The sequence below is a fragment of the Quercus robur genome, chromosome 8 (genome assembly GCF_932294415.1).
Source record: "Quercus robur chromosome 8, dhQueRobu3.1, whole genome shotgun sequence".
Lineage (NCBI taxonomy): Eukaryota > Viridiplantae > Streptophyta > Magnoliopsida > Fagales > Fagaceae > Quercus > Quercus robur.
This window is the reverse complement of record NC_065541.1, coordinates 4,264,637-4,279,688: the sequence shown is the minus strand read 5'-3', so window position 1 is coordinate 4,279,688 and position 15,052 is coordinate 4,264,637. Positions and strand designations below refer to the sequence as shown.

General features: G+C 34.1%; 1 pseudogene; it reads left to right on the top strand.

Annotated features, from left to right (window-relative positions):
* Positions 1-9,497: 9,497 nt before the first annotated feature.
* LOC126695718 (pentatricopeptide repeat-containing protein At3g49240, mitochondrial-like) lies at positions 9,498-13,283 on the top strand (annotated as a pseudogene).
* The last annotated feature ends 1,769 nt before the right edge of the window (positions 13,284-15,052 follow it).

Sequence of the window (15,052 nt, the reverse complement as noted above, 5' to 3'; positions counted from 1 at the left end):
TATGCTTCTATCTCCACCGCTTTTCTATCCATCTCCTAAGACCCACGGCAAGTTGCTACCCACGACCCCATGAACCCAAGTCCACCCACAGCACCACGACCCAACGCTGATTTGAAGCCCTCCCAATAGAGAGAAACACAAACGAATTAAGACCGAAAGTGTTCCCAAACATGAACAGGTTGGTAACGCTCAAAACCCAAAATCTGTAGCTCTCCTTCTTCCTTGGTTTCCTTGCACGATGAAAACCTAGATGATTCTCGGACTAATAAATCAAATGGGTGCCATTGTAGCATCTAAGATCTCAGGTGGGTGAGCAAGCGTGAGAGAGTGTAATTCTTTAGTCCAATCTTGTAGGTCCTACAATCTCCATTTCGTACTTGAGCATTCAATCTTGTAGGCTTCATGTGATTCCAGATTCAATATGCAACCTTTGGAATCTAGAGATGTTGGACATGAGAAATTCTACAATAAAATCAAAATTCTTACCCAAGGGGATATGGAAGTTACAAAAATTGAGGCATTTGTATCTAAACGGGTCTACATGCCTACCTAGAACTGACAATAGAGTGGGTTTACCCAATCTTCAGGTCCTTACTGGTATAGTTATAAATCAAGTCATTGAAAGTCTCTTTGCCAAGGCCAAATTTCCTAGTGTTAGAAAATTAGGATTGTATTCTTTAGGATTGACGGATTCAACAAAGTCAGGGCTTTTGTCAAGCCTCCTTCCCTTGCGTCATCTACAAACTTTGAAAACTTATAGGCTTAGTGAGTTTTCAAGACCAATTTCAGTCGAGTTAACCCTCACGAAGATAACCATAGTATGCACAAGCTTATCTTCAGGCGTCATGAGAGTGTTGAGTAGCCTTACCAACCTTCGAGTACTCAAACTAGTAGGAACTATCAATGAAGGAGTCAGTAAAATGACTGTGAATTGCGATGAAAATAGTTTTCATCAACTCGAAGTCTTTAAAATGGCAAACGTAGATGTTTCAGAATTAAGCTATGACAGATGTAGGACCTATAATCGGTTTTCAAGGAAGCATTCCATAAATGGGTACCTTGTTTTAAATATATTTTAGTATTCATAGTGTTATTTTCTTCAAGCCCCATTAATGGCTCTATACATTGTGGCACATTCTTTGGACTAAAGAAATATGATATGTGATCTTTTCTTCTATTAGTTTAATAAATATCTGGAATCTCCATTTCCACTTCTCATCTTGTGGTGATTTGATAATTTCTAATGTATCATTTGAAATCGTGTAGATTTTAAGTTTAGTTCAACAGATGTCTTTTACTAATGAAAAGGCACAGACAATCCAAAGCAGCTTGTTAATTCAGCTCTTGAGCTTTCTTGCATTTTTCCTCCAGATTCGTCATCTCGAGATTGTACTAGTCCAAGTTCTACAAAAAGCAACTTGTTCAGAAATAAGGACTTGAATCTTAGAGGAGGTTTGACAGGGGATTATTAGTTGGTGATTGTGGTGCTTTGATTTCTTTACAAGTTCTTTTAGCTTTATTGGTAAATATGGTATAGAGGGTAGACCGGCAGAATCATACATAGTGGAATGCGCCTGTACAGGCTAGGAAGGGTTAAAGCCATAACAGTGTTGCTACTCTACAGCTGAGTAAACTCAAAGAGTACAGGAAAAAAACAATAAAATGCCAATCGTAGGATTCTTATCCAAGGCACATCTGTTACCAAAGCTCCATCATCCTTTATTTTCTAACTTAAGCATTAGAAAGGTTTTGGCCACCACATCAATGTTATTTTGATAGTATATACATTGCCTAGTATAGCCGTGCAATCAACTGTGATTATCATCAGCAAATGGTACGAAAGTGTAAAATGCAAGACCCAATCCTTTTGCAGATTCCAAGTCATCGAAGAGCTGTGGAAATAATTGCTCCTTTGGCTTGAAAGGCAATTGCTTTATTTGAGAGTCAATATTGGGGAGGAAAAAAGGTTCTGCATGGTGGATTTGATAGAACGAGCCTGAGGAGGCTATAAAGGTATTCATGGAATTGCAAGAAGCCAAGAAATGGTTGGTTTGATTAAAAGGAATCCAAGGCATATTGTGTAAAGAGACCAAGAAAATTGTAGTAGTAATATAGGAATATTAACAATTTAACATGTTACTATCGATGCCATTTCCTAATTATGAAGCCATGTAATAGACAGGTGTGTAAATTGGATATATTTAAAGATCAACCACTAGGGTTTAGAGGGATAACCTAGTGGTTCTAGCACTTCTTGTGGTGTCTGGGCAATGCCGTAGAACCAAAATAAAATAAAAATCTACTTGAATTTCTTTGAACTTCAATCACAAATTTTGCAGGGAGGGCTCATAAAACCTTGTATGCGCATGCAAGAATTTTTTTAACAATACATTCATGACTTATTTTTTTGCAACTTTCTAATTAATCTCTAAATTTTAATTTTAATATTTATTACTGCTTTGTAAATCAATTGTATTAGCTGGTCGAAAATTAAGACTTAAATCCCCTTTTGGTCATTTACTTGGGGTTGAAGAGCAAGACGACGTTTGAAGGGCAAGACGAAGCTGGGATTGGGGTTGTGGTTCAGAACTCATTAGGTGAGGTTATGGCGGCTCAATCGGAAAAAATTAAAAAACTTTCATCAGTTGAGATTCTGGAGATGTTAGCTCAAATAACACATTATCTTATTGAATATGTGGATTTCTATAATGCATTGCTTTTCATACACATTCTTCATACCACAATAATGCACCACAATATAGGCATTTGCATGATGGTTGGCCAAAGCCCAAAGTTGCATGGTTCATAATATTTTCCTGAATTATAATTAATGTAGAGTTTTAGATTGACATCCGATGTCTAAATAATTAACAAAAAATATGATTTAATGTAAAAATATGTTTATTACTAAGATGAAGCCTTTGTTTTTGTTGGTTGCTGGAAATTATAGGAAATTATAGCTGAATTGTTTGGTATATTATCTGCATAAACATGATTATGTAACTTTTTCTCAAAAGAAGAAGAAAAAAAAAAAAAAAAAAAAAAACAACCTACTATAAAACAATATATGTTGTATTTATTGCAAAATAATTAGAAACATAAATGTTTATAAAAAATAAAAATAAAAAGTAGAAACACTTCTTATGCCAGTTTTATTTCTAACATTGTTGAGATCTTCTCTTCTAGATTGTAGTCACTTGTCAGTTTAAAATGAATAAAGCAAGTTAATTTTAGATACTATGGGACAATACAATTTTATATTTATTCATAATGAAAAGAAAAAAGTACCTGCTATATCTTCTCTGCTTTCTTATTTGCTTAAATTGACATTGTTGTTGGACATGCATATATTGGAGAATGTGGGTAGCGATTTGTTGCTTTTGAATTTATTTTGCAACTTTGCCTCTTTATCTTTTTTGCATTCTTTATAAAATTCTACCAAAATAAAGAGAATTAGTGCAATAAGACAAACCGAGGACTGAAGACCCCATTAAATTAAAAATGTAAATTCTAATAATATATTAATATTATCTAATTAAAACGTTAAACAAAGAGAGAGAAAAAATTAAAGCTTACCTTCCTTGAAGCCCAAAAACTCATATTCTATCTGGATATTACCTTGCTTAATCTCAATTAAAGTCTAAACCTATTTAATTTAATGGGTTTTGGTGGTGCAGAGCATGAATCAGGTATTTCATTAATTCATCCAACAATTTGATTGAGAGTAATGATACAATACAATTAGAGATAGAGATGATTCCATTCAAATATTGTAAACAATCCAAATGACTCTAAAATTCAAGGGACAATCAGGTTGATGATTTTTTTTAAATGTGTTTTGGTATTGTGTTTTTTTTTCTTTTTAATTTCCCATTACGAAGTCTTCTCTCTCCCTTTTGTACAACTTTGCTTGAATTCTGATTTGAGAGAGTTTAAATGGAATATATATATATATATATATTTAGAGAGTGTTAACCTATGACATTTACTCCTGATGATAAAAACATTAATAGGTTTTTGGTATAGACGATAATTGAATCTTAAATCTCTTATTCAACAATTAGAGATTTTACTAGTTGAGCTAACTATAACCCACTAAATGGAATATCTAAATAGATTATTATCCACTCATTAAATATATATATATATATATATATATGGATTGTATTTAGTATTTTTTACTATGTTTCGAATCAAATGAAATATTTTTCTCAAAAAAAAAAAAAAATCAAATGAAATATTTGGACTGATTCTTTTGTTAACAATAAATGGAATATAAATATTAGTTATATTGGCTTATAGGTAGAGTTTCGTTTGGGATTTATAATTGAAATATGTATATTAGCTAAAGTTAATTTGGTTTTGCTCCGTTCGCTTTAAAGTAAAATATTTTATATGTATCTACTATTTTTTTCCAAAATAAAACAATTAACAATCAAATTACAAGCAACAAATAAAATGGATGACGATTATGGAATACTAGCCTCATCACACATGCTCACGTGTGCAATGAGACTCTTTTTCTTTTTTTTCTTTTTTTTTGGGGGGGGGGGGGGGGGTTTAGTGTCATAGTTTTTCATTCGTACCAATTTAAGTTTTACATGTTTTCCCACTAACATCACTCATTTAAAACCACTAATACAACTAGGAATCTCATGAGGCTAGCTTAAAAAAATGAACAAATCCACACACAAACATATGATTTCAATTTTCGGTGTTCATTTTTTGGAGTTAGCCTCATAACACTCTAGCTGTATTTGTAGTTCTAAATGCATAATATTAGTGGAAAAACTTATAAATCTTTAATTGGGATGAATGAAAAATTATGACACTAAAAAAAAGTCATTGTGCATGTAATGAGGCTAGTATGATATTGTGATCTATAAGATCTTAAATTTAAGTCTCATCATCAAAATTTTGGCCAGTTTGTGGAATGAAGGAAATATCATGGGCTGAATTTAAGTTTCTTTCTCAAAATCTATAGGTTTATATTGTACTAGCATTGTAAGATTTACATTGTGAACTAAACAAATGTGTACAAATCCATAATGTAAACCTTACATTGCTAGTATAATTTAAATTAAGAATTTTCCTATAAGGTACTCCACAAGTTTGGAGGCTCAACTTGAAAACTTAGCAAGAGAAAGAGATGAGGAACCTATCAATGGTCTTTAGAAGTACAAATCACCAAGACCTTTTTGTGATTGGTCCTTTCGAGCATTCACAATAAGGTTGCTAAAATGACTATTTAGTCATTTTAGCAATCAAAACACCAAAAACACACACTAGAGCAAAGAAGGTAAAGCTCAAAATTTTTGAGTGATTGCTAGAGTGAGCTGCTATCTCTAGCAGTTCATTGTAGCTGGAAGGTATTAACAAAAAATATTTTTTTTATTCCCCACACGCTCACTTCTCACTCCACACGCATATTTTTTCTTTTCTCTCTTTTCTTTTCTTTCTCCTTTCTCACTTCTCCTCTGCTCTCTCCTCTTGGTTCCGACCCCAACCCATGTGAAATCGGATTGTGGACATCGGCATTGAGGTGAGATCGGATTCGAGGGCATTGGTGTGGAGATCGGATCCATGGGTTTGGGTTGCCTATTTCATGATTTGTGAGGTGTCGCCAGTTCGGATTCGTGGGTTTGGGTTGGCCGTGCTTGATGGTGTGGCTATGGGTCTCTTCAATATCTTGTAGTTCAATTGGTTCGTGGGTCGTGGGTGATTGTGCTTCGTTGGGTTTGATTGGTTAGTGGGTCGATTTGGTTGGTTGGGTCGTGGGTCACGATGACTGTGCATCAATGGCTCGATTTGTTTGATTTCTATTAAGTTGTGTTGTGTTTCTGGTTGTGGTTGAGAAGTGGAAGAGGAAGGTTGGTGGTGGTTGGATTATAGGTTTGTTTTGGCTTTTGTTTTTTGTTTTTTTTTTGGTGGTTGGTGGTCATGGGTTGAGAAGTGGAAAAGAAACGTTGTTGATGGCTGAATTTTTTTATTTTTTTTTTTCTGTTACGATTTGTGGTTGTGGCTAGTGGGGTGATGGTGGAGGTGGTTGTTGCTGTTGTGTTGGTTTTTGTGGTGGATGTTTATTATTATCTTATTGAGTTGTTTATATTATTTTAAATGAGTTGCTAGAAAAATAGTGTCTTTGATGTTGGGTGGATTATAAAGTGAGTTGTTAAAATAGATAAAGTTGTTTTTCAAGTTGCTAAAAGCTATATTTTTTAGTCCCAAGTTCTTAGGGTCAACTATAAATCCTCAATTCTATGTGTGTCAAATTCTACGTGTTCGTGCATAGCGTCATATATTTTGTTCACAATCAAACTAGTCAGTCCCAAGCTTGGAAAAGGAGGAAGATTACGGTAAGTTGACAAACAGTTAAAATTTAGTCGCTCTATTATGAATAGATCCATTAAAAATAATCTTTTTCAAAAAAATGTTGTTAGCTTCAGTGTAATATTGGTGAAAAGGTACACTTTGTTGGAAACAAAACCTTTTTCCCAAGATTCCCTCAACCTCTAATAATCAATTAGCGCATATAATTGAATGAAAATTTGTAGCTAGATTCATATAAAAGTGATCAAAAGAAGTATGAAAGCATCACCTTGGCCACTTTTAATTGGGAACCACCCTCTATTCTCTAAGTGCCCTGTTAATGGACTTATATATGGGTTAAGATTAGACCACTCTTTGCTTCATTTTGGATGAATTATACAAGCAATACCACAAAAGGAAACATCCAAACATCACTATTTTTATTTGAAGTGTACAAAAGATTTGGTCTTAGGCTTATAATAGACCACATACTCTTTGTTTCCACCAGTTTTTTTTTATTTTTTATTTTTATCATTGTTTCCACTGTTTGTTTCCTTTTGATCGCCTATTGCTCTTCTTCTTTTTTTACCTTCATAATGCCCCATTTGTGTTCGGCTTTGTTATTCTAAATGAAAAAGACAAACCCTTTTCCCCTTTTCTTCAATAATTTCGTTGTTAAATAAAAATAGGGCTCTAATGAAAACAAAGCTTTGTCAATCATTGTCCTCTATCGTAATTTTCTCATCCTAATCAATCCTTAATTCAGGAATTTGTTCTCTAATACCTTCCTTTTAACTCTATAAACTATTCAGAGAGAGATAATGGACGTAAGGTGGGAGAAAGCTCATGTAACCTGGCCTATGAAAACCTTTTCTTTACCTAAAGCAAAAAAAAATAGTAACATTTCTATTCAATCTCATAGTCATAGAATCAACATTTGTGTACTAGAGTTTAGAGCCTTTTTCAAAAAAATTATCTAACCCTTTTTTTCTTATTTCAACAAGGTAAACCCGGACCATTTTATGTGCCGGGTCATCAGGTTATCAGTTTGACTAGCCGGGCCGGGTTTAATAACATTGTACTCAACCATATGCATATGCAGGATTGGAATCTTGCACACACACTCTCGATTTCATGTATGCATCCTAAGTCCTAACACAAGAACTTAAATTTTACAAGTTAGATTGAGTTAACTAAAAAAAATTATTAAAAGAAAAAGAAAAAAAAAAAACAAAAAAAAACAACTGAAGAAAAACATAAGAAACCCTAAAAACTAAATATGATCAACTCAATATCATATTAACACAACAAGGAAAAGGCATGATCATAAAACGAATCTTGAAATGCATTACATCAAGAAACTCAAGATTAACCTAGCCTCTCTATATGTACCCTATTTAAGGTTTCTTATAATTCAAAACGATTCATTATGGTAAAAATACAGTTGCTGGGATTTTTTGAGGTGGATTTATGTCTGTCAAGTTGCACAAATGTTGAGCAAAGTTTGTTTAACCAAATTGTGACTGGAGACAGAATTTACCCTAGTTCATCTCTCTTATGAAGAAGTTGCTATGTTTGTATACCGTAGGGTTTTGTAACCAAGCATCTTCTTGATCTTCATCGTCTGGATGAACTGAAGAACTTTGCAGCCAACAACCTTCTCTAGTTGGTGATTGAAGTCGCGTACTGGGATCCACGCAATTGGTTAGTTATGTATTGGGAGCCGCGCATTACAAGGAGAGCTTGTCACTACAGAACAAGTCCAATTGGGTATTGGGATAAGGGTTCAACTGTAGGTTGGTATAAGGTATTGGGATTCCTTTACTTGTAACCGCTAGTTTTGATAATAATTGATTTTCGAGAGTGGTGACTTTAAAATCATCCGGTGGGATTTTTGCCGTGTTGGTTTTCCCCATTCGAAAACAAATCATCTTGTCAATTTAATTTCCGCTGCACTTAGTTTAATTGGTGATTTTTTTTGTGCTACCACGCACTTTGCATGTTAATTTGATTAATTAATAAACTTGGCTAATTAATCAATTCATTAATCACAAGGGGTTAATACGTTTTTGGCCTATCAAAGGGGACCAAATACTCTATAGCTAGGCTGACTACACTTTCTGCCATTTCTCCTCCCTTGTTTGATCATTGGCCACAATTACCTACAAACGAACCAATTGAATGCTAGATGTCACAGAAATAAAATCACATTTAGATGGAAAATAAAAAACTTGCCTCTGTTTCAAAATTTACCTCAATATCCTTGTTCTCCTTGAAAACTTTTACAAAGTTATTGTGCACTAAAAGAAAAATCTCCTACAAACTCAGCGATGCAGTAGAACGAAAGAATCGTTGCCTTAAGCCAACAACCTACTTATTTAGAAACATAGTGACACAAAAATATATGTCAAATACGGGTGGCAAATGGGCGAGTTGGGTTTGTAATTACCCATTTATCCATTTATGACCCGTTTATATATAAATTAATTATCCGTTACCCGCCCAACCCATTTAATTAGTAACCCATCCATTTAACCTAATATGACCCAAATACTTTAAAACTAGTTGAATACCCTATTGACTTCCAAAATTACCAAAATACCCTTAAATACTCAAAATGACCCAAATACCCCCGACACTTCCAAAATTACCAGTATACCCTTGGACATCCAAAATATTGTCTGTGGACGTTTATTTCTTTGTTGACAAACTGTATTTGAATCCAAGCAGTACCAAGTGGTTTTGTAGCCAACTTTGAACTATATAGTATATACAAAGTATACTCCGGAATCATCTTTTATTATTATTATTATTTTAAAAATTTTTGTTGCTTTAGCTTTTACTTTTTCTCTTGCAAGGACCATTTTGTAAAATGCTTCTAGGATGCTATTTTATTCTGATTTATAAACAACCTACCCTTTCTTAAAGAAAGCTAATTAGTTTGAACTCGATCCCATCATGAGAAGTGGTTTTCTTTTTCTTAGGAGACAAGTAGATAGTGAACAAAGAAAATGTCAAATTCGAACCATAGATTTAAAACACTCCAAAGAATGTCATTATCGTTCATCTATCACTTGAAGGATTAAACCCAATGACTTGTGAATTTATATGATGGAAGAGTTGGAAATGGATAGAAAAATAGGATATGGAATGATAAATAGCTCCCCACAACATCAACTTTCAAAGTTATGTCATCATTGGCACTAAATATCTTGCAGCGTCAAGCGTTGGAAAATGAATTCATTGACACTGAGGCTAAGAGTTGGAAGACAAAATTGGTGAGGCAAGTTTTTTTTTTCCTCATAAAGCAAACGTTATCTTGGGACTACCAATCAGTACTGCTCTTTCGAATGATGCTCTGATATTGACAACAGCTCCAATTGGGAAGTTCTCGATTAGAAGTGCTTACAAGATCGCTATAAAGTTTCGGGATCAAAGTGACAGTGGTAGCTGCTCTAATGATAGTGATACTAAGAAGTTTTGGAAAAGACTTCGGGGATTAAATATTCCTAGCAAGGTGGAACATTTTTCTTGGAGAGCCTACAAGAATTCTCTCCCTACACTAGCTAACCTCCAACGTCGGGGTATTGTTGAGAGTGCCATATGTGAGCCATGTGGGAGTGGGTGTGAGTCTACGGGTCATGTCTTTTAGGGTTGTGCATATGCTACATAAATTTGGCCTTTAACTTATGTCCTCAGGTTGGTGAAGGGAGTTCAAATTCGTGAGTTCATGGACTTGTTAATGGTCCCTAATTTTTGATTGTTAGTGCAGTGAAGAGATTATTTTATTGTATTTTCTATATTATTTTAATCTATTGTATTCTAAAATAGAATCTTTGATTTTGGGTGTATTGTACAATAAGGTACTAAAAGCTAAATTTTTTAACTCTTTCGTTGTGAATGCTCTGAGGAATAAAAAAAGAAAAAAGAAAAGTCAATTACTTCACTAAATATTTTTAATTAAAATATTTAAAAGAAGTACAAAAACGAGTGACAAAAAACTAAATTTAGAAGACAATATACAAATAATATAATAATTCATTATTTTCATTAGTTATTTCTAGATATCAATGGTTTTACTAGACTGAAACTTTTTAAAGTTTCCTCAGCATAATGTTTGTAACTATAGCATTATAATTAAATGATTTTATGTTTCTAATTTTTTTTGAGATAATTTCGACCTAAGGCGTCCGCTCTTAATGATAGCTTTTTATCATTATCATCAGATCAAGATGCTAATCGATTTTTCGTGCATGCAGAGATTGAACCCCAAATCTCTTATTCAATCATAAAAAAACTTTACCAAATGAACTAACTGAAACCCACGAAAATGGCTTTGCTATTAGTTATTCTCGTACACCTTAAAATAGAGGAAAATGTAAAAAGAAAAAATATATAGTATAAAAATTTAAAATACCAATACAAAATATGAGATATTGAGACAAAAATATAAAGCAATTTTCTTTGGCTCAACTTTATTTTAAATTCAAATTTTGCTTTGTGTTTTTTTTTTGGTCCTAATCACTAGCTAACATGCACATGAGTTCTAGTGTTCTACGCAATAACAATTTCACTTACAAGAATTACTTGCCATGTGAAATTTTTAATTGAACGTACGTATGTTATTTACAACTTATAAATGAATCAAAGCTTAAATTTAGCATTAAGTGAGTTTGTTCATCATGAATATTCTTTATTTGAAATGAGTTAATTTCATGATTTAGATTGAATATTGTAAATTTGAAATATTTATTCAATTTAAAAAGAAGGAAAATGTATTATTAAAATTTAAAATACCAATACAAAATATGAGATATTGAGACCCAATTTTTTTTTTCTTTTTTCTTTTGGGTAAATGATAATATCATTGAGAGGAAAACCACACAAGCAAATAAAACAACCCTTTTAATTTTTTAAAAACATAAGAACAAATATTCTTTAATGAATTCATTACATTCCAAAAGAAATTTTAAATGGTTCTTCCGTCCATTGGTATTTTGAAAGCAAAAAGAACAAGGGGGTGAAAAAAAAAAAAAAAAAAAAAAAAAACTGATTTTTTATTCATCAAAAAAATATTTGAAAATCATTATTTTTTTTAGTATTTATTTTTTCAAAATCATTTTGGGTTTATATGGCATAACGGCTAGTCAGTCTAATCATTTTGGTCTAGTGTTTTCAATTTTTCATTCTCTCTCACCTTCCTTTCTTGCCTTTTCTCTCTGAAAAATTTCTCTCAATTTTTTCTCAAATAACACAACCCATTTTGATCTTCAACCCATTTTCAAAAGCAGAAAATTTTCCCAACTGCTGCCTTGCTCTCTCCTTATTCGACACTTCCCAGTCCACAACAGACCTGATCTGGCTTTCCTCACCACAAAAACAGACCGATTCAATTCAAGAAAACGGGTTCAAAGATTTTCCCCAGAAAATAGGTTTGTTTTTTCGGCTTTAACTTTTGGAATTGCTTATAAATATGCATATACATTGTTGCTTGTTTGATTAGGTAGAAATTTTTGGCCTATATAATTGTAAAGTGTGAATCTTGAAAGCTGTTTCAGAACTTGGGTGGTTCTGTTTGTTTTGGGTTCATGGGTAATGTGGTTGTTTCATTTCAAGTCCTTGAAATTAAACAAGGCACACCTATTCCTGACAGGGGTTTTTTTTCGGCTTTAACATTTGGAATTGCTTATTAATATGCATATACATTGTTGCTTGTTAGATTAGGTAGAATTTTTTTGGCCTATATAATTGCAAAGTGTGAATCTTGAAAGCTGTTTCAGAACTTGGGTGGGTCTGTTTGTTTCTTTGAGTTACAATATATGTTTTGGGTTCATTGGTAATGTGGTTGTTTCATTTCAAGTCCTTGAAATTAGGGTTTTTAATTGGAGAATGTATGATTTCTTTATTTGGGTGGGAAGTATTTGAAGAGATTTTCTGAATTGGCCAAACTTACTAGCTATTTGATGAATGGGTGCGTGAGGAGTGGGGATTTGGATGGTGTTTTTGGGCTTTTTGATGAGTTGAAGGAGAAGCTTGGTGGGTTTGTGGAGAATGGGGTTGTGTATGGGGCTTTGGTCAAAGGGTATTTCATGAAAGGGATGGAGAAGGAGGCTGTTGGGAAGGGTTCAAAGGTGAAGATGAGTGCAGTCGAGTTTAATTCGTCGTTGGATGCTTTGAATAAAAATGGGAAGTTCGAGTTGGGGTTGAGGTTGTTCGATAAGCTGATTGAGGAGAATAGGCCCCCGTGGTGTTTGACGGTGAATTTGGGGAGTTTTAATGTGATGGTGGATGGGTATTGCATGCAGGGGAGGTTTAAGGATGCAATTGAGGTTTTTAGGTAGATGGGACAGTATAGGTGTAGTCCGGATACTTTGTCGTTCAATAATTTGATCGAGCAGTTGTGTGATAATGGGATGTTGGGTGATGCCGAGGAGGTATATGGGGAGATGAGTGAGAAGGGGGTGAACCTGGATGAGTTTACGTTTGTGTTATTGATGGATGCTTGTTTTAAGGCAGATAGGGCGGATGATGCAGCCGGGTATCATAGAAAAATGGTTGAGTCAGGGCTGAGGCCGAACTTGGGGGTTTATAATAAGTTGGTTGATGGGTTGGTTAGAGTAGGGAAGGTGGATGATGCCAAGTCGTTTTTTGATCTGATGGTGAAGAAGCTCAAGATGGATGTTGCGAGTTATGAGTTTATAATGAAGGCGTTGAGTGAGGTTGGGAAGTTGGATGAGGTGCTTAATGTGGTTGATACGATGTTGGATGATGATGGGGTTGAATTAACTGAGGAGTTGCAGGAGTTTGTACAAGGGGAGTTGAGGAAAGAAGGAAGGGAAGAGGATTTGGGGAAGCTTATAGACGAAAAGGAAAGGTAGAAGGCTGAAGCTAAGGCTAAGGAGGCTGAAGCAGCAGAAGCTGCCATGAGGCCGTTGCTTCTTTGCAAACTTTTGTATGGAGAGGCAAAAAAATGATATCATCTTTTGGTTTTTTAGTTTTCTCTGTGACATGCTATATTTTAACTTTCTGTTCAGGAAAAAAAAAAAAAAAAAGGGAATTTATCTGCCTACCTTTTTTGTTGGGCAAAGTTGCTATACAAGCATTATCCTTTGATTAAATGACTTAAATTTCATTGATTTGTAGTTGGATTTATATTGATTAACCATAATTAATAGTTTTGTATATTTTAGACAGTTTTTTTTATTTATAAATTTGTCTTTTTTGCTGTTTGAACAGATTCTAAAATGAGTAAAGCAAAATATGTACCTGACCCTATTCTTGAAGACATCGTTCGCAACTGTGGGCTAGCTAGTCGATTGAAATTTTCTGCTGCTTCAAAGGGGTGGGGATTAATTGTTGAGAAAATTCGTAAAGACTCACCGGTGACAACAGATTTGGGCTTTGTGGTGGCGGCATATGCTGGTAGCATTAAACAAAGATTTACCATTTGGAAGGTTGAAAAGGAGGGTACAGAGTGTGTCAAGGTATTATCTGATACTACACGTTTGTCCTTCGTTGGCTGCTCCGGGGGATGTATTCTGTTCAGGGAGAATTTTTATGACCGAAAGAAGGAGTTTCAGGTTACTGATCCTCTGGAAGGATTTCAATGGAAGGTCCCATTTCATCCCAAAGCTGGTCCTCATCCAAAATTTGCAGTAACAGGACACAAACAGTTTCTGCTATTGTTCCAATTGTTCAAGCACACAAACGTAGTCGATTCAACTACCAGATTCGTGCTATTCAACTCAGGATGCCATGAGTGGGAAGAGAGGGTAGTTTATATAAGAAATTCTTATTTGATGAAAGAAAAAGAATTTAAGCGGGATGACTGCAACAAGGATGGGGTTTTTTGGCAACAGAAATTTTACTCCTTTTGGAGTTCTCTTCTAATGGAGTATGATGTTGATAATGATGTGTTGACGCTTTTCAGAATACCTGAGGAAATGCATTTGTTAGAATCAAAGTCAAGGTTACTTTTATACAGATGGTTGGATTCTGAATTGCATCTTTGGCGTTTCCAGGGGCAGCACAGCCAATCTATTTTGAAGAAATTGTGTGCAATAACAGAAATTTCTAGAGGCCAGCCTTTATTTTTTGATGAAGATGTAGGGATCATCTATATGAGAGGTCAAGATACGGTATTGTTTTCTTATAGTTTAGAGAATCACGAAGAGGTGAAATTGTTGGAAATAAGCAGCAATAATGCTGAAGTTAAAATGTATAAATTCTGAGAGGAAGTGAAGTGATGTTGAGGCTTCTGGAGGTTACACGGATTTTTTTGATGTAGGTGTATTTGCTGGTATGTTGACATTTTTTTAGAATTTCTTTTTTTTTTTTTTGAAAACAAATTTGACATTGGCTGCTCCAAATATCTCTCTCTTTACAGAAGGACAAAAAAGGGCATTCTCATCCCAAATGTATAGGGGTTTTCAATAGTAAATAGGGATTTTTTTTTTTTTGATATATTTGTGGAGGCTCCAAATCTCTCTCTTTACAGATAAGGATTGGCATACTTACTCATCGCATTCTCTTTTACATTTGTTAGTCTTTCTTCTTCTTCTTTTTTAGGACATGTATACTGTGTGTATGTGATTTCTGTTTGTTCTTTTGAAGATTCTGTGGATTCCTTTTCTTTGCAATTTACACGTCTATCCAATAGGATTAATTTGAACACACAAATTTCACCCTTCATTTTGCCTTTTGTTTGTACAAGTGACAAACCCTTCTGTGCCGTTAATTATTC